At 42.5% G+C, this 27311-nt stretch overlaps 1 pseudogene; it reads right to left on the reverse strand.

Annotated features, from left to right (window-relative positions):
- Window positions 1-531: 531 nt before the first annotated feature.
- LOC148113411 (E3 SUMO-protein ligase KIAA1586 pseudogene) lies at window positions 532-27086 on the reverse strand (annotated as a pseudogene).
- Between the last annotated feature and the right edge of the window lie 225 nt (window positions 27087-27311).

Here is a 27311-nt window from a genome sequence, read left to right on the forward strand (position 1 = left end):
GATTAGGAAAATATTAGAATGTGCAGATATGAGTAGATTAACACTAGCAATTGAGGAGAAAGAACAAACTGAATATTATATGATATGGGAAGTATTTTTTCAATGGTTAGAGGATAAAAAGGGAAATTGGAAATAAAAGGAGAAGATTAAAGAATAGAAAATATGTTAAGATAGAAGTATAAATAAGATATAATTGTTAGTATTATGATGTTGAGGATAATTATGCTTAATGTTATCATTAATGTATTTTTACTAGAAGACATATTAAGAGGAAAAATGAATAGGCTTATAATGTTCAACTGTTTCATGTACTATAATTTTAAGATTAGAGAATTAATATTAATGTGAATGAGGTTGTAAATGCTGAAGGTTGTTGCACAGTTATTTGTACCCAGACAACACACTGTTTAAGGAAAGATGGAATGTTTATATTTTGAAAAATAAAAAAACTTCTAATAAAAAAATAAATAAAAGAAGTACACAAAACAATAAAGGAGATACACAAATATTTACATAAGAACAATAAAAGTGTTATTCACCTTTCAGGTATTTCCAAATCGATGTTTCATTGGCGGCATCCTCACTTGCACTTTTCTTCACTTTTACCTGAGCACCATTGGCTGTGTGATGTGCTCTCAACCATTTTTTGACTGTAGGAATTGGGTCCCATTCTTTTAGAGGTAGGCCAATTACACTAATGGTCATTAGGTTGGTTATGTTGGAAACAGTTAGGCGAGTTCTCTTCTCTGAACATATAATGTTCATTTTTGAAAAATCCCTTTCCGCTTCTGCTGAACTTACAGCAATTGTTCTGATAATATCTTTAGTTTTCTTAATACTGTCAGGAATTGCATATTTCTTGGAATCTTTTAAAACATTTTCTACAAAATCTCTATAATTGTTGATATTAATTTAGTAATTAAAAATGTCGCTAAATTCAAGCAATTGTTCTTCAGCTGCTGTCCATGGAACTACTACTTATTCAATATTCCAGTAATATGGCTCCCAAAAATTGAGAAATTGTAATTTATTAGTGTCTTGCAATTGGCTACCTGTTTTTAAATGTGCACAATCCATTAATCTTTTCTTCAAATTTGTTATGATCCTTTCTAAAAGTCTTTCCCGAGGAAGTCCAACAAATCGATCATTTTGTACAAATTTTATATTTTTGAAGGTTTCTGAAGTAATTAATCCATCAACTTTTTTTCCATATGGGCCCTTTCCCTTTCTAAGCATTTCAAATGCTTTAATTGATCTTATCACAAGTTTTTCAGCCTTTATGATGTCTGCATTTCTTGCTTGCAGTGCATTTGAAAGAAGAGAAATTTCATTTAGCATATTGATCATCAATGCCAAATCAGTTATAAAATATATATTTTCAAGACAGGCAGCCATACCTGAGTATTTCTCATTTGCATGAAAAGACTGATGTAGTGTTCAATAAGCACACCACATAGCTAGAGTTGACCTTAAACTACAGGCAGCCCATCTTTGTCCCAAAGCTCTACCAATCTTTATGATTTCAATTTCAAGTTGTTTGGATATTTTGGTAAATTCCATTTGGCTCTTACTGGATTTATGAAAAATAGTGTATATCTTATCAATAAATGTTTTTAAATGATTTAGTTGCTTAATTTCCTTTATGGAGTCATCTAAAACAAGTTGGAGGTGATGGTTTAAGCAGTGCCATATTATGATATTTGGAAACTCTTTTGCTATTCTAGTGCTCACTCCAAATTTTCTCCCAAGCATAACGTTGGCACCATCAGAGCAAAATGCTATTAAATTTTTGTTCTAGGTAGTTCTTAGCAAACCCAGCATTATTTAAACTGAAGAACATATGTCTCTGCATCTTGTTTTTCCAATTCAATAAGCTCAACAAAAATTGTTGGTGAGTTAACTGAATCCTCAACTTTTAAGAAAAGTATCACAACTGGTTTGCATGATAGGATTGAGGCTTCGTCAATAATCAAACATATTTTCAGATTATTTTCAATAATTTTAGTAAACAATTTGGTTTTAATTTCTTTTGCAATGAAATCAACTATTTTCACTGCAGTTGACCATGAATGCAATTCTATTCCCATATCTAGTCCATTTTTAGTTTGCAATTTCTATCGCATCTTCTATGTCTGAAAATGGTTTACATCCTTTTGACAAGCTATAAACTGTATTGAATATTCTACAAGTGGTACCTAAATATTTTTCAGACATCTTATCTATTCCTTTTGTTATAGCATCCTGCCCCCCTTGTTTTAAGTTCTCTGTGCAAATGATATGAGATTTTGATGAAAAATGTTCTTTCATTTTTTTCTTAGAGATGCTTGTTGTACTTTATTTTTCCCTGCTGCCTCAATCTGGAAATGTTTCCATTCTTTGAACACATGAACACCTTTCTCTTTTGCGAAGTCATGTTTTGCACAGTACTTGCAACCTAACTTTTTGTTGGAAATTACTAGTCCCTCATATTTCTCTTTAAAATTTAACTGTTGCAATGTCCATCAGTCAGGAAGATTACTTTCAATTTCGGAGTCACCAATAATTGACTTGCTGCTTTCTCCAAGTTCAAGTGGTGGTGCTTGTAGTGGTGCTTGTGGTGGTTTTGGAACTTGGATGGCCAATTCTGTTGTATCTGGTTCCGATCTTGTTTTCTTGCTGAAAAAAGCAGTTAAACTCTGTTGCCTTTTCATCCTGTTAAAGGCTGCTAGTACTGCAAAAGAAATAAAACATTATTGTGTGTTGGACTCAATTGTGATTGAAAGTTGAGGACTACAGGTTTCACCTAATAATGTACAGTTTTTTCATACATTGCTGTGAACAATTTGTAATGTACAAATATAAATTGTCTGAAATGGTATAGGGTTTCCTGCCTGAGCAGGAAGTTGAACTGAAACACCTCCAGGATCCCTTCCAACTCTCGGTCTACTACTGGGCTCATTCCTCCCTTTCCTTATTTTACCAGATTAACAGGTCTGTTTTGTAGGTCATGTAGTCTAATTCCCACCCTGCCTAAGCAGGAGACCCTGCACCATTTCTGACAAAGGGCAGTCCAGTCTCTTCTTGAAAGCCTCCAGTGATGAACCTCCCACAACTTCTGAAGGCAACTTCTGTTCCATCTGCTCTCGCTGTCAGAGCATGGGTGGGAGGAGAGGGGTCACACAGTGCCTGGACAGATCAACTTGCCAAAAATTAAGTGAGTGGTGAAGCCTGGCAAGCAAGGAAAGCTGGCAAGGAGCAGAGATCAGTAATATTTAGTCACTCTTAGTGTCTGACACTATAGATCATCGATGGTTAACCTTTTTGCTATCATGTGCCAAAAGTGTGGGGGGTCGCATGGGGGGTTGTGCATGCAGGTGCCCACACACATAATTCAATGCCTGCCCTGCCCCCCACATATGCGCCTATGACCCCCCCCAGTGCTCCCCATGCATGCACGCATGACCCCCCCCATGCCCAATTTTGGACCTAGCAGGCCTACCTGAAGCCTCCGGAGGGTGAAAACGGTCTTCCCCACCCCCCAGAGGCACTCCAGAGGCTGGAAACGGCCTGTTTCCCAACTTCCGTTTTTCACCCTCCCCGGGTTCCAGAAGGTTTCCTGGAGGCTAGGGAGGGTGAAAACAGCTTCCCTCACTCTCCCGGAGGCCCTCCGGAGGCCAAAAATGTCCTCCCAGAGCCTCCGCATGAATTCTGTACTTACCTGGCATCCAAAACGGGCCGTGTGGGGACTCCTGGGAGGGGAGGCATGAGTGGGGCCAGCAGAAAATCAGTTGGCTGATGCGCACATGCATGCTGGAGTTGAGCTAGGACAACGGCTTGCATGCCTGAAGATATGGCTCCGTGTGTTACCTGTGGCACGCGTGCCTTAGGTTCGCCATCACGGCTATAGATAGTTAATGTTTAAAAGATGTTATGGAAGAGGAACAAGTTTCACCAGACAAGACTGAGACTGATCTGAAAGTGGATTTAAGAATAACAGCCTGTAAGAATGACATGCAAAAGATGTAAAGAATGGGTGATTTTTTTTTAATTTTAAAAAACAAACTTTATTAAATTTAAAAATATTAAAAAAAGAGAAAATATACAAATTTTCTCAATCATAAAATTACATAATCAATATACAATTACACAAACAAACTAAATACATGTGATTATATATACACATATATACAAACAGTGACTTATTTACCTATTCTATCTATCCGATGGTGCATTCTTTATTACTTTAATTTCCCCTAATTCTTATCTTTACCCTTTTTTCCTTTGGTTTATCCACTTATACCATCTATTCCATACTATATTTTGAGTCTTCCTTGTCTTTTAATTCTAGAGTTAATTTATCCATTTCTGTGCATGTATAAATTTTTTGAATTACTTCCTGATCTGTTGGCAAACGATCTGTTTTCCACAAACAGACTGGCTAATGCCAGTCTGGCCACCATAATTATATGTAGTGTTAAATATTTTATGTCTTTTCTAATGTTCCCTTTTATCATGCTTAATAAGAAAACTTCTGGTTCTAATTCAATTTCTTGGTCTATTATTTCTACTATCCATGTTTTTATTTTTTTCCAATATTTCTTTATTTCTGGGCAAAGCCGCCAAGCATGGAAAAAAGTACCCTGGGCTTGTTTACATTTCCAACAAATAGGATTTACATTCGGGTACATTTTTGCTAATCTCGAAGGAGCCAGATACCATCTGTACCACATCTTATAATGATTCTCCTTATATGCTACCGATTTTGTCATACCATAATTGTTTTCCCATACCCTTTCCCATTCTTCTAACTGTATGTTGTGCCCGATGTTCTTTGCCCATGTTATCATCTGTCCTTTAACCAGTTCTTCTGCCAAGTCGAATTCTAGTAAATATTTGTAGATTTTTGAAATTAGTTTTCCTTCTTTGGATTCTAATAATTTGTCTAATCTGTTTGGTTTTGGATCTTTTCCTCCCTCCTCTTGATCTTTTCTGTAGCTTATTTTTATTTGTGAATAGGGCCACCAGTCTATTAATATTCCTTGTTCATTGAGTTCTTCCCTTGTTTTCAATATTCCTTGTGAATCTAATATTTCTCTATATCTTAACAGTTTTTGTTTTGCTAATATATTGGGGTGTGTTATTGCTTCTATCATTGATAACCAGCTGGGAACTTTCATATAATGTTTGCTTTTTATCTCTTGCCATATGTCAATTAATGGTTTCCTAATAATATGGTTATTAAAATGTTCGTATGTTTTATTTCTAGGACTCCATAAAAAGGCATGCCATCCCTTCATTAAATCGTGACCTTCTAAATTTAATAATCTTTGATTTTCCAGGGTTACCCATTCTCTGATCCATGTTAAGCTTGAGGGTTTATAATATTTTTCCCATGCCGGGAGTCCAAATCCGCCTCTAGTTTTGTCATCTTGTAATATACTTAATTTAATTCTTGATTTTTTCCCCTCCCACACAAATTTTGTAATTATTTTGTCCAAATTGCTAAAGAATTTCTTATCTAATTTTATTGGGATTGTTTGGAATAAATAAAGGAGTCTTGGCAGTATATTTGATTTTATTGCTGCGATTCTCCCCAACAATGACAATTTTAATTTCCCCCATTTTTCCAAATCTTCTTTTATTTTTTGGACCAAAGGTCCATAGTTATTCTCTTTTATCATTGTACTTCTGGCTGTCAAATTTATCCCTAGGTATTTCACTTTTTTGACTACCTGTAATCCTGAGTCTTTTGCTAATTTCTCTACATGTTTTGCTATTATATTTTTCGTTATCATTTTGGTCTTTTCCTTATTAATTTTTAGACCCGCTACATTTCCAAATTTCTCAATTTCTTTTATTAATTTGGGTGTTATTTTTATTGGGTCTTCTATGAAGAAGACAAGGTTGTCCGCAAAGACTTGGATCTTGTATTCTTCTTTTTTACTTTTAATCCTTTAATTTCTTTATTTGACCTAATTCTAATTAGCAAGTTTTCTAGAGTCATAATAAAAAGTAAGGGCGACAATGGGCAGCCCTGCCTTACTCCTTTATTTATTCCAAAAAATTTTGTTGGGTCTCCATTTACTAATATGCTTGCCTTTTGATTTTTATATATTGACGATATCATTCTTGTGAATTTCTCTTCGAATTTCATATTTTTAATTTGATGTATCATAAATTGCCAATTAACTTGGTCGAATGCTTTTTGTGCATCCAGAAATATCAGTGCTACCTGTCTTTCTGGATGCACCTCATAGTATTCTAAAACATTTATTACCATTCTTATATTATTTTTTATTTGTCTTGTGGGCAAGAAACCATTTTGATCCTGGTGTAATCTATTATTTAGTATTTTTTTCATCCTATTTGCGATTATGCTCATGAAAATTTTATAATCGGTATTTAATAAGGAGATCGGTCTATAGTTTTTTATTAATGTTGTATCTGCTCCTTTCAGTATCAGGGAAATATATGCTTCCCTCCATGTATTTGGTAACTTTGCCTCCGTCAATGCCTCATTGTATGTTTCTAATAATGTCTCATTTAGTGAGTCCCCTAAACTTTTATAAAACTCCATTGGTAGGCCATCGGTCCCCAGTGTTTTGTTATTTTTTAGTCTCTTCAATGCTTCTTTTAACTCCCCCATAGTAATTTCCTTGTCTAGTAATTCTTTTTCTTCCTCTGTTAGTATTAACATCCCTTCCTCACTTAGATATTGTTCTATTTCCTCTACTGTTACTTTATCTTTCTCATAAAGCTCTTGATAGTATTGAATTATTATCTCCTTTTTCTTCTCTAAACTCTGTTGGATTATACCCTTTTTGTCCTGTAATTTCTGAATTATTCTTTTTTCCCTTTCTTTCCTCAGCCTATATGCCAGCCACCTCCCTGGCTTATTTGCTTGCTCAAAGTAATTCTGCCTTATGTATTTCAATGCCATTGCATATTTCCCCTGTTCTAATATGTTCAGATTATGTTTCGCTGCTGTCCAATTAACCCTAATTTGTTCATCTCCCGGGTTTTCTTGTAATTTTCTTTCCCATTTTTGAATTTCTTCTTGTGCTTTGTTGTAATCTTTTTCCCACTCCTTTTTCCATTTTGCATTATAGGCTATCGTCAAGCCTCTTACATACGCCTTAGTTGTGTCCCATAAATTTTGTAGGGAGGTGTGCTGTTTGTGTTTTCCTTATAGAAAAATTCTAATTCCTTCTCCATATACTCCTTATATTCCTTTTCTTTCAAAAGCTGCATATTCATTGTCCATCTGCTTTTTTTCCTCCACCGTCCCTTCAACCCTTTATTGGGTTGTGATCAGCCCATTTATTAGACAATATTTCTACTGATTCTATTTCTGACATCAATGTATTAGTAACCCATGCCATGTCTAAACTGGACCAGGACCTATGTGGGTTCGAATAGTATATAAAATTTTTAATTTCCAGGTTATAAAATCTCCAGCTGTCTACCATATTTAACTCATCTACCAAATCTATAAAGGTTCTAGGCAATACATTTTTCTTATTTTTATTTCTCTGGCCACTTTTATAATCTTTTCTTACATCCATAATCGCATTAAAGTCACCGATCAAACATACATTTTCCATTTTTTGTTCTATTATTTTCTCATGCACATTTTTATAAAATTCTGATTGTCGGCTGTTTGGAGCTTATATAACCACCAATAAAATGTTTTACCATTGACCTTCAGCTCTATCATCACTGTTCTCCCTATCGTGTCTACATATTTTAAATTGCTGTCTATTCCTTCTTTCACATATACTACAACCCCTCTTTTTTTCTCCTCAGCCAATGCTGCATATGCTTTGCCTAGCTTCTTATATTGTACATACTTTTCATCTTGTTTTCTTATGTGTACCTCCTGGAGGCACACAATATCTATTTTTTGTTTCACAACTTTTCTTAAAATTTGGTGTCTTTTAGATGGTGAATTGAGATCGTTTACATTCAAAGATAGAATTTTTAGGTTTTGTTCCATTTCTTAGTGGTTTTCCTGTTGTTTCTTTTTTGTTTCTTCCTGTTCCTTTCCCCCCCTCTTGTTTGTACTCCTTCTTCCTCTTGAATGTCTCCTTCCTCCTCTTTTTCTCCTTCCTTTGGCACTCTTTCACGCTCTCATCTCTGTTTTCCTCTGGTGTTCCGTCCCAACTCCTCTTTACTATTACTTGTTGTTTCAATACCCATCACTTGATCATGTAATTCCCTTGCTTTGCTTTGTGTATCCACTCTTATTTTCTTTCCCTGCCACGTTACCAGCATCCCTTCTGATGTTATCCATCTAAAAGGTATATATCTCTTGTTTAGTAACGTGGCTAAGAACCAGTAATCTTTCCACAACTCTTTTATTCTTTTAGGAATTTGCTTCAGGGTAATTATTTCTTTATTCCTATAAAACATGAGATCATCCTTTGTTATTTTATATACAATGTCTCTGACTTTCCTTCTCACAAATCGTACATGTACCTCCTGGGGTAATTTGTTTTGTCGAGCGTAATTTGTATGGACTCTGTATACTTCATCCAATTCGTTTATTATTTCATCCTTCTCTCTTTGGAGGGCGTCTGCTATCATCTCTGCCATTACTAACGTTAGATCCTCCTCTCTGTCTTCAACCACATTTTGGAAACGTAAATAAAATGCAGCTCTTTCCATCTCTAATTGCGCCACAGTGTTTTCTAATTCTTTATTTAGTCCCATCATTTTTAAATCTAAAGATTCCAATTTTTCTTCAATCAGTTCTGTTTTCTTTTCTATGGCTATTATCCTTTGGTCGTTTTTTGTTATAATTTCCTGTATCGAATCCATCTTTTCATCTATCTTCTGGATATCGCTTTTTACCTCTCTCTTGACCTCCTCCATGTCCTTCCTGGTTTCTTCATGGTTCCTGGTCATGCACTCCTGCATTTTAACCATGGTCTCTTGTATTGTCATGAGTGTGGCCTGCATTGTTGGCATACTTAATACAGTCGGCTGCTTCTCTGATGAAAACATTCCCTCTAAGGTCCTCTGTGTCACTGGGGAGGCCGATGGTCCAGCTAGTATTGATGCGGTTTTCTTCCCTGATTTCAGCATCGTTGTGGTGGTACTAGTCATCTCCTTAAGTATTTTGTATTGTTCCACCAATATCTTATCTACCTTCTCCCAAATCACCATCCAAATTCTATATAGCTTTTTTCTTTCTCTACTTTCCTTCCTTTTTTTTTTTTATCCTCCAACTATATTGGGCTCCTAACTTAATTTCCAATTTTCCCTTTCATAAATTCAATTCATTAGTACCTTTACAGTTTCTCCAAAATCAACACTCCTACCTATTAATCAATTAATCAGTCAATCTATCTATTATTCAGTCAATCAATTAAATAGTCCATTAACCTTAAATACTTAATTACTACTATATAAATACTAAACTTAAAATGACAAAATAAGCACTTAAATAGTCAATACTCAATTATAAAACAGTTAGTAATAATTGCAATAATTAATTATATATATGAAATTTAGCAATTATAAATAATTCTAAAGGATATTCTAAAGGATATTTATAGGTTATTTATAAGTTCTATATAGAATATGTATTGTTGATATTTCTATAATGTTTCAATTAATAATTTACTACAAAATGAATGGGTATAAATATAAAAAAACTAACAAGTTCCAATAGGTGTATGATTATGTCCAAAAGAAGAGGGAAAAAAGGAATAATAATATATTATCAAGAGTTCTATATGTCCAAATTATTTTATATTTTTATAGAAGTTTCTGATATATCTTCACTATAGTCTTTTTTTCCCTCCCATTTCTGATTTCCTTTCCGGCATAGAGTGATTCAATATGGTGATCTGCAATCTGCACAGTCACATGTAAGCCTTTCTTACTTTGCCAAACCACCTCTTTCTTTCCGTTGGGGCAGCTAAAAAGCGGATGAATATAGTGTCCAATTCCTTTCTCGATCCAGCTATTCAAATAAACCTCTCTTGACGTTCTATTTTTTAATATATTAGCGTTTCAGTTCTTTAATTTTTACGTCTGGTCTAAAGTTCGTCCTCTTCAATTTTACTCTCCTCGTCATTTGCCGCCCATTTAAGTTCTGAGTTTTTCTCTTGCCCGCTGCCCCTCTGAAAATCACCTTCTCCCCTTCAGTTTCCACTGAAATAAAGATAGTTTAAATTGTTCTCAATCTGCTCACACCACCGATCTTTGCACCGTACTCACTCTTCTGCTTCCCGTTGGTCTCTCTCAGGGCATCGGGCCTCTGAGTCAGCCACACCAGCTGGCTTCTTCTAAGCTCAGAATGAGGGTCCTTCTTGGTGTGGTGGGAGATCGCACCTCTCTTCACCTCCTCCGAAGATTCCCCTCCTTACTGCCGATCCCTCCAGGACTGATCTTCGCTCAAAAGGGCACCAAAAACTTAGAGATTCAGCACTGGGAACAGAGCACTTCTTTTCCCATGTCACCACGACCTTACGTCACTGCCGGAAGTCCGGCTGATATTTTCATAAGTACAATTAATTAATAATTGAAAAATAAACACTTAAAATGGAACTACAATTACCAAACCAAGGGAGTTTATTACTTTGTGCCAGTATTGCCACAAAAATCGTTCCTAACTAACACTACCTTACATTAGCCCAGGTCTTACCTGGACCAATAGTCCCTAATGGAATGCTCTCTCTATAGCAGAGAGAGAGAAGCCAGGGGAAGCCATGTTTAGTCACCTAAGCTTTTTAGACTTTTCATCTTAAAAATGTACTGAAGTTTTTTTCAGCATTCTAGCCAGGTGGGATTTTATTTCAGCAGCTGCTTGAAGCAGCCCTAGGATTCACATCATTTTTTTCTTTATGAATGCATGCTTTAGCATTTGCTTTGCAACTAGAACGACCTCACTAGTGTGGTAAATTTTTAAGAGAGCAGGTGATTGGGGACAAACAAAAAAGATATAGTACAAAATCGTCTAAGAAGTTAGATCAAGAAGAATGAATTTCATAGGTACATTCACAGAGCAATACTGAATTATTTTTCTGAAATTTATTCCTCAGTTCAAAAAACAGGAATATATGAATTAGTAGGGGGGAGGGCAGTTAGCTAGGCCACAGCACTGCATGGGATGGAGCTGTGGTGGCGAAGCCAGCCAGGCAAGCTCTGGGGATGGTGGGGGACAGCTTGCTGGGCTGCGAGCATCCAGGCCCATGTGGAGCCGTGGTGGCAAAGCAAGTAAGCTGGAGGCTGGGGACCATGGGTGGGTGGGGGGAAGTTTGCTAGGCCACGAGTGCCATGGCCTGCATGAACCCACAGCAGCAAAGAAAGCCAGGCAAGCTGGAGGCTGGGGACCATGGGGGGGGGCTAGCACAACTCATAGGCTTACTTACCCAGGCAGGCAGATCAGGGTCACTCAGTTGGGCCACAGGCACCACATCAGAAGGCAGGCAAGCCACCAAGCAGAGACTGTGTGGTCAACACAAGGAGTCACACAGTGTGCTATGCTGAGGAGGTGAGTGACTGGGCGGGGAGGGACAAGCGGGCAGGGTGAGTGGGCAGGTGGGGGCGAGCAGTGAATGGGTAGAGGCGAGTGGCAACCAGATGACCAGGCGGGTGGGGGAAGGGCCAGCGAGAGGTGGTATTTGCCGGTTCTCCAAACTACTCAAAATTTCTGCTACTGGTTTGCCCAAATCAGTCCAAACCGGCTGAATACTACCTCTGATCATCATGATATAAAAAAGGTGTTGACACTCTAGAAAGAATGCAGAGAAAATCAACAAAGATGATTAGGGACAAACATGTGAAGAATGGTTGCAGGAATTGGGTATATCTACTCTAGTCTAATGAAAAGAAGGACTAGGGGTGACATGATAGATGTTCTGACCTAGGCTTCCCAAGAGCATGAAGCAGCTCCTTGTCCTGAGAAAAATCCCTTTTTATTACTTTACTGTGATTTCCTCTCATTCACATCCAGCAATGTCTTTCAAGGGAGAATTTACAGTCACAGATCTTATCTGGCTTGGAGAGCTGCCAGGCCGATATCTTCAAAACTTGGCAAGAAATCTTTGAGAGTCACGAACCAATTAAGTGAACTAATTGTCTCCTACAAACTCCACTCCCCTTTCACTCCTCTTTTATTCCCTCTGGGAGGGGCCATTCATCGTCCACCTGTGGCCTTACTCCCAAGTTGAACCATGTTCTTTAGCTGTTCCCTTTGTCTGGCAACTCTGTGCATGCGCACACTGGGACCAGGCTCCAGCTGTTCATCTGCCTCACTGATGTCTGACTCCAAAGGCAACTGGTAACTGGCATACAGCCCTGGTCCTCCTTCCCCAGACTCCAGGACTTCCCCAGACTCCAGGACTGGTCCATGTTCCTCCCCAACCTCCTCACTGTCTGAATCTGCTGCCAGCTCCGTGGGCTGCTGGCGGGCCACAACAATAGTAGTCTTCCAATATCTAAAGGGCTGCCACAAAAAAGAGGGGTCAACCTATTCACCAAAACACCTGAAGAAGGACAAGAAGCATTGGATGGAAATTTATCAAGGAGTGAACCAACCTAGAACTAAGGAAAAAAATGTCTTCATAGAAAAATCAGTCAGAAGAAAAGACAATGTATGAAACTATATGAGCGAAGTGAAAATAAGGATTTCTATGAATAGAAAGGTATGAGCAAGTTAAGTGGATGGCGTTAGTGTAAACTAGATTAACTTTGTTTCTTTTCATTTTTATATCTCAAGCTTTTAATTTTGTCATCTTACATTTTTTGTGCTTTCAACTATTTTGCTTACTAAAAAGAGGAACAGTGTGATGAATATGTACATATATTTGTAGTAGTAGATGATATGTGAACAATAAAAAACATTTCCTTTTGTTCCTAGCAGTTCCAGAAACCTACTGTGGTTGCTACGGTTTGTAGGGAATGTGAAAGCTAGACAAGGCAGTTGGTGCTCTCCAGATTGTTTGGACAACTCCCTTCAGTCTAATCAGAAGCAAATTGTGGGAATGATAATCCACATAGTCTGGAGACTATGGACTAAGTCTAAGTCTAAGAGACATAGTCTAAGAGACTTTGTCTCTTTCTGGTCCAGATAAATGTAAGATACTACATCAAGTATGAATGGAGAGCAAAACATCTGAGAATGCCAGTAATCAATCATCTTGATTCCACATTGTGAGTTCAAGTATAATCTTTAAGGATTATTCTGATGGCCAACTAGGTATAGGGTGATTCTTCAGATATGAGGATGTATACAACTGTTGTATGTTAAAACCAGCAAATTGATCTTGTGATACTGATTCAAAACTGATGTAGTATGTTCAATTCAACATGCTGCTGCATTTTTCACAATGTATTTTGAGAACAATTGGGACCATACAATAAGAAACAGTATTGCAATAATCTGGTTTCAACTTCCAGCGTGTCCCAAGATGGCGGTGGTCGGCTGAGCTCCGCTGAGGAGATGGAGAGGTCGCTGGTGTCAGGGGTCTTCGGGAGCTGCTTTAACTATCTCCGGCTCCAGTCCCAATGAGGGGAATGCCCGCCCTGCCTGCTGAGGGCTTTTTCGCCCTCCGGAATATCAGGGCAGGGCGGGACTCGCTGTTTGAAGCCGCCGCGGGAGATGGGGCGGCGGCCTGCTAAAAACAGCTGTTTCCGGCTTGTCAGCGCCGGGAGGAGTGGAGGCCGGAGCGTTCGGCAGCGGTCGGCGTTGCTGTGCAGCGGCGGCGGCTTGGAGGTGCCCTTCAACCCCCTTGCCCCTCAGGGATCTCTGGGACGCTCTCCGGATGTTTTTCGGGGGTCCTGGAGGTGCCATGGGGAGCCCAGGGTGCCGGTTGTGAGCCGGCGACGGCGGTGGTGGTGGCGGCGGCGGCGGAAGGCAATGGCAGCCACGGATCATCCGGCTGAGAAAAGAGCTTGCAGCAGGTGGATGGGGGAATACGGACAGCCTTGCCCTCAGGATTACCATCTGCCCTTTTTTGAGCCTTGACCCCTGTTATCCGGGGTTTGTTTTGTCATCAGAGCTGAGACTGGGGATTTGGGGAGATTTGGGGCAGGAGAGGCGGGAGGCTGACCAGGGCTCTATTGGTCACCTCGGGTGGCTTCTCCTCCCCCCCTTCTTCCCCCAGGTATGGGTGGGTGTTGGCCTTTGATGGCCACCCACCCTTGGGCTTGGACTGGGTTTTTTGTCTGCTATCCCTTCTCTCACCCCAGGGAAGAACTTGTGCCTGTGGGATTATCATCATTGTCTTTAATAACTTTACAAATTGCTGGCTTCTTGTGCGACCCCAAACTGGAGGAGAACTGAGCAAAATGGTGTGCAGGTGCTGAGGGGGCTGTTTGTCATCCGCCAGATGAAAGGATGGACTATTGTGACTTTATTGTCGGTGTCATCTGCCCCAGTCACTGTGAGAGGGTGACTGGGATAATTATCCTCCAGACGTGGGGGGATGTCACTGGCCCCTTTCACTGTTGTGAGAGGGCAGTGAACAGCTCCTGATATGAAGATCTACTTTGACCCAGTATTATTGGACGATCTGGTGAAGCCCTGACCAGTTGACTCTCCATCTCTGTTTTGTGCGATGTTTACGGCTGCTGACCTGCTTGCGCTGCGAGACTCCCCCCTCTCGCAGGTTTGGCCCTTCTCACTATCGAGGGCCTACCTTGATGACGGATTTTGGAATCCCGAGAGGTGGCATGCGGTGAGGAGGGGGTTGTGGGGTTTTTTGGGGAAATTTTTAGATAAGGTTTTAAAGGTTTCTGGGAGGGGGGTGGGTTCGGTGGGTTTGGGGGAGAACCTGTCGGGGAGGAGGCCAGAGCTGGCTGAAGAGCACGGCACTAGAGATGCGGGAACCGGGGTCAAGGAGGGGGTTAGAGCTTGTGTTGTGGATGGATATTACATCATACTGTGGGTGGGAGGGGCAGATATGGCGGGAGCAGGGGGGCACATCAGGTTGTGGGAGCGCGCGCCCGCTGGCTCCAAGCGGTGGCGCGCTCCGGCCTCCAATGCTCCCCTCGTTCCCCAGGTTGCACAGACCCTCAGGCCCTTGGCCTTTGGCTGATGCTGTGCAACGCCCGGTCCGTGGTAAATAAAGCCCCCCTCATTTGTGATCTTGTTCAGGAGGGGGAAGCGGCCCTGGCGGGTATTACGGAGACCTGGTTGGGCCAGGAGGGGGGGTCCCCCTCATTGAGATGTGCCCACCCGGTTTCCGTGCATTCCATCAGCCAAGGACACAGGGGAGGGGAGGGGGGCTGGCGGTTGTTATTAGAGAAGGTCTTGGTCCGAGGGAGGTCACTGTTCCTCAGACGGCTGGTTGTGAGTCCCTCCTTGTGAAGTGGGGTCATGGGGTGCAGATGGGCGTGCTGGTTACGTACCTGGCTCCCTGCCACGTGACGGCAGCCCTGCCCGAGCTGCTCAACGTTATAGCCGCGGTGGCGGTTGACACCCCCAGGTTTATGGTCATGGGGGATTTTAACCTGCCATCCATCGGTGAGGCGTCTGTGGTGGCTCGGGAGTTCATGGCTTCCATGACGGCCATGGACCTGACCCAGTTAGTTCATGGCCCTACTCACACGGGGGGAAACACACTAGACCTGGTTTTTGTCTCTGGTCAGTGGTTGAGTGATCTTGAGATAGGGGATATAGTGATCGAGCCCTTGTCATGGTCAGATCGCTCCCTCCTTCGCTTTGACCTTCGAACCGCCGCACCCCACCGCAGGGAGGCGGAACCATTGAGGTGGTACTGCCCCAGGCGCCTGATGGATCCTGATAGGTTCCAGACGGAGCTTGGGCCATTTCCTGAGGCTCTGGCACACGGCTCGACTGAGGAGCTGGTGGCCGCCTGGGATAGGGCGGCCGCTGGAGCTTTGGATCGGGTCGTGCCTTTGTGGCCTCTGACCTGGCGTCGATCTCGCCTGGCTCCTTGGTTCACCGAGGAGCTGAGGGAGATGAAGCGCCGGAAAAGATGCCTGGAGAGTGGTTGGAGGGCCAGCCATTCTGAATCTGACCGAACACTGGTAAGGTCTCATATTAAGACTACCTGGTGGCGATAAAAGTGGCGAAGTATAACTATTTTGCCACTCTTATTGCATCATCAGATAATCGCCCGGCCGCCCTGTTTAGGGTGACCCGCTCCCTGCTCCACCAGGAAGCGCGGGAGGACCCCTTGGAGGGTAGAGCCGAGGATTTTGTACAGTATCTGTATGACAAAATCGCTCAGATTCGGGAACACCTGGACTCTGACTGGGTAGACTCAGCGGGGAGGACAGAGGCAGTTCTTGTGAGTATTATCTGGGAAGAGTTTGATTCTGTGATGCCCGAAGACGTGGACAGGATACTGGGCAGACTGAGCGCAGCCACATGTTTACTGGACCCGTGTCCCTCCTGGTTGGTGCTGGCCTCTCGGGAGGTTACATGAGGCTGGCTCCAGGGGATTATAAATGCTTCCTTGAGTGAGGGTGTCTTCCCTGCCGCCTTGAAAGAGGCAGTGGTGAGGCCTCTCCTCAAGAAGCCTTCCCTGGACCCGGCAGTGTTGGAAAATTATCGTCCAGTCTCCAACCTTCGCTTCGTTGCAAAGGTTGTTGAGAGTGTGGTAGCGCGACAGCTCCCCCAGTACCTGGATGAATCGTCGTATCTGGATCCGTTCCAGTCGGGCTTCAGGCCTGGGTACAGCACGGAAATGGCATTGGTCGCGTTGGTTGATGATCTCTGGAGGGCTCGGGACAGGGGTTGTTCCTCTGTCCTGGTCCTATTAGACCTCTCAGTGGCTTTTGATACCATCGACCATGGTATCATGCTGCACCGGCTAGAGGAGTTAGGGGTGGGGGGCACCGTCCTACAGTGGTTCTCCTCCTTTCTCTCTGACCGGTCGCAGTCTGTGTTGACAGGGGGGCAGAGGTCGACCCCGAGGCCCCTTGTATGTGGGGTGCCACAAAGGTCGGTCCTCTCGCCCCTTCTGTTCAACATTTATGTGAAGCCACTGGGCGAGATCATCCGTGGTTTCGGGGTGAAGTACCATCAGTACGCTGATGATACTCAGCTGTACATCTCCACCCCGGACCACCCCAAAGATGCCCTTGAAGTGATGTCCCGGTGCCTGGAGGCCGTGCGGATCTGGATGGGGAGAAACAGACTCAGGCTCAACCCATCCAAGACCGAGTGGCTGTGGTTTCCGACATCCCGATATAGTCAGTTGGTGCCATCACTGACTATTGGGGGCGAGTCATTGGCCCTCACGGAGAGGGTTCGCAACTTGGGTGTCCTCCTGGACTCATGGCTGTCTTTAGAAGAGCACATGACGGCCGTGGCCAGGGGGACTTTTTATCAGGTCCGCCTGATTCACCAGTTGCGTCCCTTTCTGGATCGGGACTCGTTAAATACGGTCACTCATGCTCTCGTTACTTCCTGCTTGGACTACTGCAATGCTCTCTACATGGGGCTCCCCTTGAGGAGCACCCGGAGGCTCCAGCTGGTCTAGAATGCGGCCGCGCAGGTGGTTATGGGAGCGACGTGGCGCTCCCATGTGACCCCCCTCCTGCGCGAGCTGCACTGGCTCCTGGTGGTCTTCCGGGTGCGCTTCAAGGTTTTAGTTACCACCTTTAGAGCACTCCATGGCATCGGACCGGGGTATTTACGAGACCGCCTTCTGATACCAATAGCCTCTGACTGACCAGTATGCTCCCATAGAGAGGGGCTCCTCAGGGTGCCGTCGGCCAAACAGTGTTGACTGGCGGCCCCCAGGGGGAGAGCCTTCTCTGTGGGGGCACCTACCATCTGGAACGAGCTCCCCCCAGAGATACGGAGGATCCCGGACCTGCGCACGTTTCGCCGTGCTCTCAAAACTTTTCTATTTCAGCAAGCTGGCCTGGCCTAACTCCCCTCTTTTAAATTTTTTTAATTCGTGATTTTATAAATTGGGTGTTTTAATCTGTGTTTCAGCCAAAATATTTAATAATTTTAAGGGATTTTTAATATTTGTATTATCTGTATTTTATCTTGGCTGTTCACCGCCCTGAGTCCTTCGGGAGTAGGGCGGTATAGAAATTTGATTAATAAATAAATAAATAAATAAATAAATAAATAAATAAATAAATAAATAAACATACTAAACTGACATTATATTCTGATCAGTGGAATGTTAATGAGAGAAAATCATTAGCAAACAGAAATAAGTATTCGTTCTGAAATAAACAGATCATATGTATTCAGTCCAGATTCTTATTTTCAGCGCTGGCCAGCTAATCAATCAAGGAAGGCATGACTTCTTAGCTATGATTGGGATTTTTCCCCTATCTCAGTGACAATAGCTTTGATAAACCAGTTTTCATGATTTTCTCCCTTAATATAGTCTTTGAATCAATTCTAATATATCTAACCTCAGTATCCACAGAGCTTATTTCAGTTATAGATATGGTAGTTTTATTAGTAATCTCTGTCCTATCCAAAAATAGCTTTTCAATTTTGTATCCTCCAGATACTGTATACTGGGCCTTAACTTCTGCTTGTTATTGTTATTTGCGAAGTTGTGTCCAACTCATTGCGACCCCATGGACAACGTTCCTCTAGGCCTTCCTGTCCTCTACCATCCTCTAGAGTCCATTTAAGCTCACGCCTACTGCTTCAGTGACTCCCTCCAGCCATCTTGTTCTCTGTCGTCCCCTTCTTCTTTTGCCCTCAATCTTTCCCAGCATTAGGCTCTTCTCCAGTGAGTCCTTCCTTATCATTAGGTGGCCAAAGTATTTGAGTTTCATCTTCAGGATCTGGCCTTCTAAAGAGCAGTCAGGGCTGATCTCCTCTAGAACTGACTGGTTTGTTCACCTTGCAGTCCAAGGTGTCTTCTCGCAGAAGTCTTCTCCAGCACCATGTTCAAAGGCCTCAATTCTTTGGCACTCAGCCTTTCTTATGGTCCAGCTTTCAGAGCCATACATTGCAACTGGGAAAACCATAGCCTTGACTATACACACTTTTGTTGGCAGAGTGATGTCTCTGCTTTTTAGTAAGTTATCTAGATTTGCCATAGCTTTCCTCCCCAGGAGCAAGCATCTTTTAATTTCTTGGCTGCAGTCCCCATCTGTGGTGATCTTGGAGCCCAGGAAAATAAAATCTGTCACTACCTCCATTTCTTCTCTATCTATTTGCCAGGAATTGAGAGGTCCAGATGCCATGATCTTAGTTTTCTTAATGTTGAGTTTCAAGCCAACTTTTGCACTCTCCTTCTTCACCCTCATCAAGAGGCTCTTTAGTTCCTCTTCACTTTCTGCCATTAGAGTGGTATCATCTGCATATCTGAGGTTGTTGATATTTCTCCCGGCAATCTTAATTCCAACTTTTGATTCATCTAGCCCCGCCTTTCTCATGATGTGTTCTGCATATAAGTTAAATAGGTAGGGCGACAGTATACAGACTTGCCGGACTCCTTTCCCAATTTTGAACCAAACTGTGGTTCCATGTCCAGTTCTCATTGTTGCTTCTTGACCAGCACATAGGTTTCTCAAGAGTAACTTCTGTTACAATCCAAATTATGTGGAAAAATAGTATTTGCCATCTAATTCATCAGGAGAACAGCAGGTAAGGAAAACCTGCTTAAAATTAGCAGTTAAAAATAATTTATGGTAAAGGCAGCAGTGATTCAGCAATGTACAGTTGTATACAAAAATCTCTTCATAGTTCAGGCTTAAATTTTTCCCCAATAAATAAATAAAAATAGCAACATATTATAAATAGACAAATTTATTCCAGTCTGGCCATATAGTCTGTTTCTCAAAGTTCAGCAGGTCGAGGGAAGTAAATTTCATTTTGGAAATTGTATTTGTTTTTCAAATTGCTCATTTTCTGTGTTTGTGTATGGCAGAGTTTATAGATTTCCCAAAACCTTTCACAGTGGCTAGCTAGGCCAGAAATAGGCAAACAGCTAGAGAGAGCATTGCTGAAGCTAAACTAGAGTTCTGCCTGATGTTGCTAATCATTTAGCAGCTACTTCCTACGGTCCCTTCCAAATTGCCTCAGATCTTTTCTGCCCATGTGCCATGGATTGCTGCTGCATTGTAAATTCTGTCCTTTTAGCAAGATTGTTCTCTTCATATATGTTAATATAAGGTCTATTGGCAAGAACTTCATGAAGCCACAGGCCATTTGGGTTGCTCCGCAACATTTAGAAAAGAATAACATTCCAATCTGGATTCTTTTCCTGTATTGCCATGAGAGTGTCAACCTTGGCCACCAATAAGCCACCAGTAGTTTTACAGTCAGATCTCTTCTATACAGAGTTATTTCAGATGATTCGACAAATGAGAATGGGCTCACCCCAAATGAGAGTGGGCTCTCCCCTTTTCCACGACAGAGTATCTTTCAGGCAGTTAGCTTGTCACTGAACGATAAATGGCTTCTGTTCGGAGCATAACCCTAACATGTTGGGCTGCTCCTGCAACATTCCCTTAGGGAGGAAGAATGATTGATAACATCTTTTCATCAGATAAATAAATAAATGCAACAGCAACAAATGATGTTCTCTGTATAGAGAACAAAAATAAACAAACTATCCAAATCTGTCAATAGAGATAGATCAGCTGAAATGAATTATTCCCCTCTTTCTATTGCTTGCTCTGATTCCCTCATCAATGAATTACAATAACAAGGACTCAAAAGTTGGATTTCATTATCATAACAATGCAGATATAAGTGATTCTTCTCTGGTGATTTACAGGAACAGTTCTAGATTTTATTCATCAGATGGAAGGGTCATGATAGAATTTTAAATGGCTAAAGACATTAATATCATGCATGAGAACTACAGATTTTTAAGGAGTATTTTTCCCTATCTGCCCTCTGCACTCATATTTGTACCACCAAAGCAAAGTGAGTACTTGGAGCACTTAACTAGTTTCCATAACTAGTGGGACAGTGGTTTTACATATTTATTCATTGTTTTTAGTTTTCTGTATGCTGCCTAGAGTTGCTTTTGGTGAGATAGTTGGCTATATAAATTAGACAAGTAAAAATAAATAAATAAACAAACAAACAAATAATAAAAAAGATAAATAAATAACCGAAAAAGCTTTTTTTCTGACATTGCATCATCACTAAGGAGCTTTGTTATAACACCAATAAGCTACAGTAAATGCATTTATTCCTCTCTGGAGTAGAATCTCGCAGAATTCATGATGAAAAAGTGAGGGAAACAATAGAGAGGTCAACTTCTGGTACACTAGTTGTTTTATATTCATGGGGTTCATTCCTCCACCTCAAAGTTCAAAGTATTGGGTGGGTGAGGATGGTAGTGAGACTCTTAAGTAGCAGCAACAATACCAACCATGCTTGCTTAGTTTGGCTACATCTTTTGTTTTGTAGCATCCTCATATGAAATCCTGAGAAAGAAGTACATAGGCACTGAGGTTGCTTAGTAGCAGTTCATGTTTGGTCAGCGGACAGAGCAAGCATTGATCACAGACTCCTTTAAGAGAGATTACCATATTTTTCGCACTTTAAGATGCTCTGGACTATAAGACATTTTAGAGGAGGAAAACAAGAAAAAAAAATCTGCCTCTGCCTCCCACCATTCACCCGGTATTCATCTGGCTAGTGTCCTTGCAGCAAACAGCAAACAGCCTGGTCAATTTCAGCACATTATCGCAGCACGTGGCTCGTCAGGGCTCCACTTCATTGCGCCCACCACTTGTCAACTGAGCTGAGCTGCTGCCGCCGGTGGGAACACTGGAGCCTTCGCTGCTGAGCAGCTGATTGGCAGTTGGATTGGCCCCCTGGAATACCGCTGATCAGCTGTTCTAGGCGGCAGGGATCACCGCCTCTTATCGCCACCGATCACTGCCACTGCCATTCGCTGCCGATCGCTGCCTCTGCTGATCACCATGTGGCGGTGGCAATCAGTGGCAAATGGCGAATGGCGGCGAATGGCTAGAACAGCTGATTGGCGATCTTCCGGGAGGCCGATCCAACCACCAATCAGCTGCTTGGCAGCAAAGGCTCCAGCGTTCCCCGGTAGCGGGGAACCAACCCCTCCCCTCACCGCAATATTCGCTCTATAAGACGCACAAACATTTCCACCCACTTTGGGGTGGGAAGTGCATCTTATAGTGCGAAAAATACGGTATATTTATTTTTAAATTGCAATAATTTTTCTAATTTTTTATGCATACAGCTTTTTGTCTTTTGTCAATTACCTTTTGTGACTTTTGTTGCTATTGATGCATTTCTTCTTTTTAGGGAATGAGCTTGTACTAGAGGCATTTCTATGCTTTTATGCTGAAATGTTGAGACTTTCAGTTCAGGTTCTGATGACTGGGTGGACACATTTATAGTTTAGAAGTGGTTGCTATTGTCTCCTTCCTGGTTTTCCAGTTAGTGACCTTTCAAGTATGTTCTCCCAGGATATATACATACATAGTGTCATTCCCCTTTTGGAGTCTGAATCCAAAGGGGAAGACAAACAGCTGACAGAGAATAGAATAGAATAGAATAGAATAGAATAGAATAGAATAGAATAGAATAGAATAGAATAGAATAGAATAGAATAGAATAGAATAGAATAGAATAACAGAGTTGGAAGGGACCTTGGAGATCTTCTAGTCCAACCCCCTGCCCAGGCAGGAAACCCTACACCACTTCAGACAAATGGTTATCCAACATCTTCTTAAAAATTTCCAGTGTTGGGGCATTCACAACTTCTGCAGGCAAGTTGTTCCACTTATTAATTGTTCTAACTGTCAGGAAATTTCTCCTTAGTTCTAAATTGCTTCTCTCCTTGATTAGTTTCCACCCATTGCTTCTTGTTCTACCCTCAGGTGCTTTGAAGAATAGTTTGACTCCTTCTTCTTTGTGGCAACCCCTGAGATATTGGAACACTGATATCATGTCTCCCCTAGTCCTTCTCTTCATCAAACTAGACATACCCAGTTCCTGCAACCGTTCTTCATATGTTTTAGCCTCCAGTCCCCTAATCATCTTTGTTGCTTTTCTCTGCACTCTTTCTAGAGTCTCCACATCTTTTTTACAACGTGGCGACCAAAACTGAATGCAATATTCCAAGTGTGGCCTTACCAGGGCATTATAAAGTGGTATTAACACTTCACGTGATCTTGATTCTATTCCTCTGTTTATGCAGCCCAGAACTGTGTTGGCTTTTTTGGCAGCTGCTGCACACTGCTGGCTAAATGGTTGTTCACTAGGACTCCAAGATCCCTCTCACAGTTACTACTATTGAGCAAGGTACCACATATACAGTACCTATGTGTTTTGTTTATCTTCCCTAAATGTAGAACCTTGCTTTTTTCACTGTTGAATTTCATTTTGTTAGATAGTGCCCAATGTTCAAGTCTGTCAAGATCCTTCTGTATCTTGAACCTATCTTCTGGAGTGTTAACTATTCCTGCCAGCTTGGTGTCATCTGCAAATTTGATGAGTTCCCCATCTATCCCCTTGTCCAAGTCATTGATGAAGATGTTGAAGAGTACTGGGCCTAAAACAGAGCCCTGGGGTACTCCACTGCATACTTCCCTCCATGTAGATGCAGTTCCATTGAGGACTACATGTTGAGTGTGGTTGATCAGCCAGTTACGAATCCATCTGGTGGTGATGCTGTCTAACCCACATTTTTCTACTTTATCTAGTAGTAGGTCTACTTTATCGAATGCTTTACTAAAGTCCAAGTAAATTATATCGACAGCATTCCTCTGGTCCACTAATTTTGTCACTTTGTCAAAGAATGCAATAAGATTAGTCTGGCATGATCTGTTTTTGACAAGCCTATGTTGGCTTTTGGTTATTACTTGGTTTGCTTCTAGGTGTTCGGTGATTTGTTGTTTGATTATCTTTTCCAGAATCTTCCCTGGTATTGAGGTCAGGCTGATAGGTCTGTAGTTTCCTGGATCTATTTTTTTTTTCCTTTTTTGAAGATGGGAACTACATCAGCTCTTTTCCAATCCTCTGGCAGTTCCCCTGTGATCCAGGATCTTTGAAAGATACAGTTCAGTGGTTCTGAGATCTCATCTGCCAGTTCCTTCAGAACCTTGGGGTGTAATCCATCTGGTCCTGGTGATTTGAACTCATCTAGGGTAGACAGGTGTTCACTTACCATTTTCTTCCCTATTTTAACTTGTGTTCCTAATCTGTTTTTTGTGGTGCTGTTTTTGATAGGTTGGACTGTTTTTTCCTTTTGTGTAAAGACAGATGCAAAAATGAGTTAAGTAGTTCTGCTTTCTCCCTGTTGCTTGTCATCTTCTTGCCACTTTCTCCCAGCAATGGGCCAATTGTTTCCTTGACTTTTTTCTTGTTTTTAATATGTTGGAAGAAGCTTTTGTTCATTGTGAGCCTTAGCTTTCCTCACTTCATCTTTACAGGCTCAGGCTATTTGTTGATATTCTGCCTTAGTTATTTGCCCCTCTTTCCACTTTTTATACTTATCCTTTTTGTATTTAAATTAGTTAGAGAGTTCTTTATGCAGCCATGCTGGTTTCTTTTGAGATCTATTATTTTTCATCTTCATTGGTGTTTGCTAGACTGGGCTTTTATAATCTCACTTTTCAAAGTTTCCCAAGCTTCTTGAGTTGTTTTCCCCTTGAGGATTCTCATCCATGGAATCCTTCTCAAGCTCTCTCTAAGTTTATTGAAATTAGCTCTCTTAAAGTCCAAGACTCCAGTTTGACTTTGTTCTACTACTTGTGTTTGCATAATGTTGAATTCCAATATTGCGTGATCACTTGTCCCCAAGAGCAAGAGAGTGGTTCCATTGGCTGTGGAAGAAACTGTGGAAGGGCAAAGTCAGGCTGGGCAGAGCAGGGGAGAGGTAGAACAAGGGAGAGGGGGTTCAGATGAAGGCCAAGGCCCAACCCCTCCTCATCCTAGGCAGCGCAGGGAAGAACAGAGAAGAGAGCAATGTGGGTTGCATGGCTTACGAGGGAGGAAAGGGCCCTGATTCCCTTCACAAGGCACACCTGCTGAGGGAGTTTAAAGGAGAGGCAAATGGGAGGGGTGGTTGTTGGGAACAAATGCTGAGTTCATTGTGTTCACTGTTTATCCGAGTTCCTGGCATCCTTCCAACTGGTTTGATTTACTGCCGTGCTACTTCACTTCTGGAACTCCTTATCTTGCTGCCCTGCCGGACTAATTACCTTGCGTTGTTGGATTTATAGTTGGAAGTTTTCTGCTTACAACGTTTGGGACTGAAGTATTGTCGGCCAAATACTATTACAGGTTGGCGGAAGAGCTCTCTCCATATACATACATACACACACACACAAATACACATATATACATACATATACATAAACAAAAACATACACACACACACACACAAATCCCCCAGGTATCTGGTTAGACTACAGGGTCTCTCATGCAAATACTACCCAAAGCTGGTCTTGTTTAGCTTCTCAACTCAGATCAGATTAGCTCAGGATAGTTAGATACTGCCATCTGCTGAGACACACTTTAATTCTTGATTCTTTTCATTAAAAGGAAATACTGGATCTCTGATCAAGTAGCCTATTAGCAGAGAGATCTGTCATCTTTCTTTAAAATTCACATCACTCTCTGTATCAGCTCACCTTTACCCAAGCTTTCTGTTGTAGAAGAAAGTTTCAATAGTTTTATGATTTACTGATTTTTTTTCTATTTTTTAAAACTGATATACTGATATACATGCATATTTAACAACATATAAAGTACAGCTAGTCCTCAACTTACAATAGCTCATTTAGTGACCATTCAAAGTTACAACAGCATTTAAAAATGTGACTGTTTTTCAGTTACAACCTTTGTAGCTTTCCCATGATCATGTGATCAAAGTTCAAATGCTTGGCAAGCTTGTGCTTGCTCCTCAGCTGTGGGCCTGTTCCCCTTTCTGTCGTACCCTCCTCTCAGATCCCATTCCCTCCCCACCAGGCCTCATGTTACCGAAGTTCGTGTCAGCCACGGCCAGGTTGGGCCAGTGTCTCGCGGTGGAGAGCAGGTTGCATGACTGGGTTGGCAGGGAGCCGCAGGAGAGGGTTCAAAAAGCCACATGCGGTTCTGGAGCTGCAGGTTGGCCGGCAACCGATCTAGCCCATTGTCTGCTTGTATCACAACCTGCTTGCTGCTCATTGCCTCAATGGAGTACTCTATTTTTATTTGATCCAGAAATGTTTGGTCTTCTTGCAGTATATTGTATGTTAATAACAGTTCCCAAATTAAAAAAAACAAACAAACCCTGAGGGATATTCATATCATCACCACTACCGGCTTGGTGGAACCAGGTGGAACCGGGCGGAACCTACCACTGGAGCTGGCCCAGATGAGTGGCGCCTGCCGGGGAGGGACAGTGGGGAATGGGGTCATCAGGCTGACCACGACTCCCATGGACCTTGGCAGGGAGCTCTGGGGCCGCTGCTGAGGAGGTGGCTGGGGCAGAGAGCCTCCTCCTCTGGGCCCAGTCTACCTGGGTGGCCTCTGCAGCTGGGCAGCCTCGGGGGTGGAAGGGCATCCCGGAAGGCCTTCCCATGCCTGCTGGTGGCACTTTGTGTGGCTGTGAAGCTTGCCAGGCTGCCCCCCCTCCCCGCCGGGCTAGCGTCTCCCAAAGTCACCAGCATTGCCCCCCCCCTCCCCATCACTTGGAGCTCCACACATGTGCACATGCACATTCACGCATGTATGCATGCACGTCCAACATGTGCTCAAAAGGGAATCCCGGTTTCCAATTGGGTATGGTAAGGATGCTGCTTGTTGGGGGAGCCTTCCCTCATGCAGTTCCCCCACCACTCCCTCCTCTCCAGAGGTCTGTGCTTCCACATGAAGCAGTGTCATCCTTCAGCTCCTGTGGGGCCCAGGCAAGGCTGGAAGGAGGGATCCGGAGGTTTCCAGCAGAGGAAGGCAAGACTAGGGCAAGCACCAAAGTCTAGTCCACCAGAGGAGTCTTGTGAGCCTTAGGCCACATGGAGGATGGTGTCGCAGGCTGCCTAGGGCCCTGGACAGTAAAGGGCAAGCTCCCATCCCAGTCCTCAAGCTCCCAGGCACCAGGACCCTGCAACCCAGCCCAGCCAAACCTTGCTTCCCTGAGTGGACACCTGGCTGTGCTTACCTCCTCCTTGAGGTGGATGCTGCTGCTATGCTCACTTTCCTGGGCCAGTTTGCTCATGGTGAGTGTGGGAGGGCAGTATGTGGGTCAGAGGGAGACTGGCTTTGTAACCAAAGCAACGATAGGATGGGAGACCACCAGGAGAGGCCAGGAGGAGGTGGCAAGGACATGGTGAAAGGGCAGCAGGGCTGCTGGTGGCCAAGTGCTAAGTGTTGTGGCTCCGTTGCCTGAGCCTGGGCTATCGACAGATGCAGACTCTGAGACTGAAGGAGAGGAGTTGGCAAG

Source organism: Pantherophis guttatus, chromosome 5, assembly GCF_059756535.1.
Source record: "Pantherophis guttatus breed Tessera chromosome 5, ASM5975653v1, whole genome shotgun sequence".
Taxonomy (NCBI): Eukaryota; Metazoa; Chordata; class Lepidosauria; order Squamata; family Colubridae; genus Pantherophis; species Pantherophis guttatus.